Source organism: Fukomys damarensis, unplaced genomic scaffold (assembly GCF_012274545.1).
Source record: "Fukomys damarensis isolate Sample0158 unplaced genomic scaffold, DMR_v1.0_HiC HiC_scaffold_24, whole genome shotgun sequence".
Lineage (NCBI taxonomy): Eukaryota > Metazoa > Chordata > Mammalia > Rodentia > Bathyergidae > Fukomys > Fukomys damarensis.
In genome coordinates, this window is record NW_022900936.1 from 66,186,262 (window position 1) to 66,192,261 (window position 6,000).

Consider the following 6,000-nt stretch of genomic DNA (forward strand, 5'->3'; position numbering starts at 1 on the left):
AATGTTGTGAAATAAATCAGACTCAGAGATCAAATATCATGTTTTCTTTTAAATGAGAAACCAAAAGTATAAATAATTTAGGAGCAAAATGAAAGATTGTAAAGAAAAAGAAATATAGGGCCAGAGATTTAGCTCAGTCGTTCCACCGCCTCCCTCACAAGCATAAGGACCAGTGTTCAATCCCCAGTACTAAAAAAAAAAGAAAGAAACAGAAATACAGCAGACTTTGTGGACATGGGAATGGAACCTGAGATGAGGAAAATGAAGGGGTGAATGCACTTACGCATCAAAAACATTTACTAATCAAAAAACAAAAAAATAAAAGAAAATTTGCAATACCAAAGGACATAAATTTCCTGCTTGGAAGGATACATGCAATGTCATTTAATGTAAAAGGACCCACACCTAAGCCTGTCATGGAATCTCAAGTGTTAAAAATAATATCCTAAAAACTTCTACTAGAGATTAAGGAACAGATGAGAAGGTCACATAAAAATGAAGATGAATAAAAATAATTTTTTTCCTCCTCAATACAAGGAATCAAATTCAGGACCTTGTACTTGCCAGGCAGGTATGGCACCACTGAGCTACATCTCCAGCTTCAAAATAACTTTAGATTTCCACAGCATCACTGGAAGGAAGAAAGCAATATGGGTAGAGTAAAAATAATTTTCAACTTAGTCAAATTATTGTTCAAAAGTGAAGGCAGGGGCCAAGGATTTAGCTCAGTGGTTCCATTGCCTGCCTTGCAAGCACAGAATTCAATCCCTGGTACACACACCCCCAAAAAAGGGAAGGCAGAATAACTTTTTTCAGTCATGCAAGATTCAGAAAAGTTCTAACTTCCATGTAACCATGTCTCAGAAAGCTAGTAGGAGATGTATTACACGGAAGTGAATAAGCCAATAAGCCAACAAAGAATATACAGGAAACAAGAGAACCAATGCAGGAAGAGGGCAAAGAGAATTTAAGGATGACATAAGAAGAAGGCCCAGGACAACAATTGTTGAGACAGACTGGATTGCATTAAGAGGACGAAGGGCTCCAGGAGAGCTGTTGTAGCAAATTAAAAAAAAAAAAGGAATCAACTCCTAGAAAAACACAAATTGGTCAAGAAAGGAAATGATGCAGTACCCTGCCAAGTTCTGCAGTGAATATTTTACAACACTGTAAACACCAAATGCTGATGAAACAAACACCTCTCTCTGCCTATGTTAAGAAGAGGGGAGAGGTAACATGTATGCACGTGTGCATGTGTGTGTTTTGGGGAGGTGGGCAGCAAAGAAGAGTATCTTGCCTAGAGCAAAATGAATAGATAATGACTAAAACTGCTATATTAAGAAAGAATGGGGGCGGGAGTAGAGGTCAGTGATAAAGCACTCACCTACCAGGCCCAAGGACCTAAATACAATTCCCAGCACCAAAAAAAAAAAAAAAAAAAAAAAAAAAAAAAAAAAAAAAAAAATAAAAAAAAAAAAAAAAAAAAAAAAAAACGAAAAAGGAAATTGTAATGAAAGAAAGGTATTTACAAGTATGAATATAAACGAGAGGAAATGGCTAAGAGAAAGGGGTAGTGTTTAAGTACAGAAGCTAAAACAGGACAGCTTTTCAGGTATTATTCCAATTTAAAAATTGTTACTTTTTAAGTGGTGATAAGAAACTTGAATAATCTTTCAGCTGTTAATAAACTAGATTTTTACAGCATCATTTCATACCTTTAGTTTGTTCTGATGGTGAGAGGAAAATGTGAATAAAATCAAGCCTTAATAATTGATATAAACATAGTATACAAATAGGCCTAGGTTTCAATCCTAGCTCCACTGCTTACTCTGAAGTAAGGCAGGTAGGTTACCTAATCTACAATACAATTAGGTACAAGCAAGCACCTCAAAGGGGTTTTGCAAGGATAATTAAGTAAAAGTATCTGGAAATACAGCTTGAACCAGGCCAGGTGCAGTGGCCCAGGCCTGAAATCTCAGCACTAAGGAGGCTTTGGCAGGAGTTTGAGGCTAGCCAGGGGTACACAAGTGAGTTCAAGGCTATCCTGGACTGTATAAGTGAGACCCTGTCTGGGGGAGTATATATGCACGTATCTTGAACTATCAATAGATTTTAGTACTTCCTGGACTTTTCCACAAACTCCCTTTCTAACCCCTCTTGTCACAGTGTAGAGAAACAGGGACAGCTCAGCATATATCTCTCTTCGTGCTGGAAAATCAATTATGATGACTAAGCACTTATCTTTGTATATGAAGGGCAGTATTATTCTTGTTATATGAGGGAGATTATCCCTATTATCTACATACTGGATTGGTGCCTGCTCTCAAGAATTGTCCCTATTAGTTTATAACACTAGGACAGAACCAATTTTTTCATTTAGGACTGTTTACAGGATTGTTAACGTCTTTAAAAACCAAACCAAACTGTACATTTATTAGTTTTCATCCCTGCTCTTTCAATGCACATCCTTAAAATTTTCCACTGCAGGGCCTAGCTAGCCCCCAGCTGCCCTGGGGCCACCTCCTGCTTACTGCAGCAAAGGAAGAAAAGAATCAGCCCAAGTCAAATAATAAAACTGTTCACCATTTCCAGTGTATTCTTCATTATAGCTAAATTCACAATCCCTACAAAGTACAAAGCTATCTTAAAAATAAAGAGAGTAATTAGGATTGTCTTTAGACCTAGTGGTCTAGGTCAGTCACTTTTACTTGACCTTTTACACATTACACAGAGACTGAGAAGTACAGTTTATTTAAATTGTTTAAGATTTATTACAGTAAAAGACATGGTGACATTAATATGCCTCAACCTACTACCCCTCAGGTCAAACACACTTATTCCATTGTTCCTGCCACTTTCTGAATCTGTTCTGCAAGTTTTTTTCTTTTTTTGGTTTTTGTGAGACAGGGTCTCACTATGTAGTTGAGATTGACCTGGAACTCGCTATGTAGCCCAGGCTGGTCTCCAACTCACAGCGATCCTCCTGCCTCAGCCTCTTGAGTGCTGGGATTACAGGAGTGCACCACCATGCCTGGCCTTGTTTGTTTTTGGTTGAAATTTTTTCATCTTTAGTTGCTCTCATGGATGGCTTGATGAATCCATCAAAATACTATCTTTCACGGTTATTTTGATGCTAGGAAAGAGCTAGAAGGCACACAGTGGACCACATCTGGCGAATAAGGTGGATGAGAACACAGTGTATTTCTGAGTCTCCATCCCGGCCACCCTGTATGAGAGAGAGATCTTTATTAAGGAGCCGAGGAGGACTGGTGACCCATTGGGCAGAACGAGAGAGAGAGAGAGAGAGAGAGAGATCTTGTTTTTCTCTCTTTTTCTGGTACTAGGGATCCAACTTGTGACCTTGCATTTGCAAGGCAGGTGGCAGAACCACTGAGCTAAATACCCAGCCTTTCTCACTGTATTTTTAATCACACCTTCTAAAGACACTCACAAAAGAGGACTTCCAGAACTGCTTAAGAGAAAGTGGAGCTTTGATCCCCACCACCAAAAAACAAGAAAAAGAAAAAATGGAGCATGGCAAGCCTGTAATTCCAGCATTTGGGAAACCAAGGCAAGAGGATCACTCTGAGTTGGAAGCCAGCCTGGGCTACAACAGTGAGTTCAAGGTCAGCTTGGACTACATAACAAGACCCTGCCTCAAAAAACAAAAAACAAAAGAAAACACCCAAAAACAACAACAACAACAACAAAAATCAAAGCAAAGGGAAGAAGTAAGGGGGGTGGTTAATGGCAATGCCTTTTATTGCAATAAATTTGAACACTCGCCACATTTTTCAATTACCTATTGTATAAAAGAGTATAAAGTTCTTAAACATGATGGCTTAGAAAACAAAAAAAGTGAAATAAAAAAAAAAAGATTTAAAAAATCTGAGCCCTGAGTTTTGTAAGAATTTGTCTCTAGCTAGGTATGATGGCACACATCAGCAATCCCAGCACTTGGTATGTTGAGGCAGGCACTGCTGAGAATTTGAGGCTGGCCTAGGCCAGCGAGTTGAAGACCAGCCTGAACTACACAGTGAGACCCTGTCTCAAAAAGACAAAAAAACAACAAAACAATCTGTCTCTAAGGTCTGTGTTATTTTATGAGGACCAATAAATATATTAACAGCAGTCTTGGATGTAATAAATTATTTTTTGTAGTCCCCTTTGGTATGTTTCAATTCTAAATACAAGTCAAGATGCATAATATTAAAAAATAGTTCTACAAAGAAACTTCCAGGAGAACTGTGTTAGAAAGAACATAAATCAGGTATACTGATTTCAGGTGATGCTTTTATTTCTGTCATTTAATTTATTCTGGTTTTTTGTGTTTGTTTCAGTGGTGGCGAGGACCAAAGCCAGAGCCTCACACATGCCAGACTCTACCACCAGACGTACTCTTAAAAGTTTTTATACATGGATGTTTTGCTTCCCTGGGACTGTAAATCTTCAAGGCTTATGTTGTCTACCTGTGACCTTCTTTTGCTATTTAATAGAGTGCTCTTTCACAGTTTCTGTTCACTTACAATGACCAATGAAACCTCTCCCAGTCAGTATTTGTACTTAGTCTTCCCTGTTACACTATACATTCCATGAAGATGTGGATAATGTATCTTGATCATGACTGCATCTCTTGTTCCAACTCCATTAGGCATTTGCTGAATGACTGGGTTAAAAATAAAACACAGCAGGGCATGGTAGCACACATCTGTAATCCCAGCACTCTGGGAGGCTGGCGCAGGACCATCCAGCCTAAGCAATGGAGCACTTTAAGACCCTGTCTCAAAAATTTTTAAAAAAGGCTGGAGATGTAGCTCAGTGCAAACGCCCTGGGTTCAATCCCAAATTGTTGTGTTTTTTTTGTTTTGTTTTTTTTCCAGGATCGAATTTGGGAGTTCATGCTTACAAAGCAGGAGGCAAGCAGGCAGCGAAACCACTGAGCTAAATCCCCAGCCCCAATCCCCAGTATTGAAAACCAAAAAACACAATCAAGAAAGTCAAAAAGAGAAGAGAAATAATTCTTAAAATAGCAGTAATTTTGGGTTGCAAAAAGAGCTGCATGACCTTGTATTAAATTCTCTGCCCTTCCATGCTTTTTGTGTATAAAACAGGAAAAAGTAACATCTAGTTCAAAGTTACATTAAGCATTACATGATGTTTTAATATATGCAAATATTTAACACACTACCTGGAAAGGAGCACAATAAATGTTACTCTCTCTCATGTCTTCCACCTAATAGTGCCTTCTGAGAATAAACCATTTCAGTAAAAACTAATCTCCTTGCCTTCCTTTGAAAAATTAAACTTTAAGCCCTTCAGTCTTTAAAATGCAAAGAGTAACTTGTGGATTACTTACAAAATATTACAAATACCAAATCGAGTCAAGGAAAAAAACAGTACCAAGAATAAGCCATAGCTAGGCAGGTTGGTTCATGTTTGTAATCTCAGCACTCTAGAGGCTGAGGCAAGAAGATCTCGAGTTCCAGAACAGTCGACTACACAGGGAGACCCTGTGTTAAAGCAACGAGAGGAATGTTACCTACTAAAACTGCGGCTAATTGAAGATCTTGAAGATATCGTTTAAGCGAATTAACCATGTTTCGCATTTGACTGTTACCGCCTACCAAATCAACAGTGAAGCTCTTCACTGTAAGCAGAACACGAAACACTCCCATTCGACCCTTAAACATTCTTTCAGGACAACTTTGCTGACTCCAGCCATCCTTGAGTTTTCTGCTCCCATTTTGAGCTTATCTAACACTCCGCCGTTTCCTTCGCATCGCGGCTCACACAGACTGCGCCGACGAACTTCTGTCATTCCTATAATTACCACACCCCCGTCAGCCGCCCTCGCCCCGGTGGTTGTGACATCTGTACACTGCGTCCGTCTCCACCTCCCCCGGCCCTCGAAGAGCCGGCTCCGGCGGCGGATGTAACTTGTGGTTCGGAGACTGCGCCTTCCCGCCAGGGAAGGGTCTCCAACAGCCACCCGGGGCCTCG

At 39.5% G+C, this 6,000-nt stretch overlaps 1 protein-coding gene across 4 annotated transcripts in view; it reads right to left on the reverse strand.

Annotated features, from left to right (window-relative positions):
• Kpna1 (karyopherin subunit alpha 1) overlaps positions 1-6,000 on the reverse strand; it is a 91,623-nt gene that overhangs the window by 43,883 nt on the left and 41,740 nt on the right. The window contains exon 1 of one of the 4 annotated variants that reach the window (XM_019206691.2): positions 5,625-5,847. The exons of the other annotated variants lie outside the window; for them this stretch is intronic. The gene's annotated coding sequence lies outside the window, so the exon portion shown is untranslated. Of the gene's footprint in view, positions 1-5,624; positions 5,848-6,000 lie in introns of those variants that run through there. 4 annotated transcript variants of the gene reach the window in all.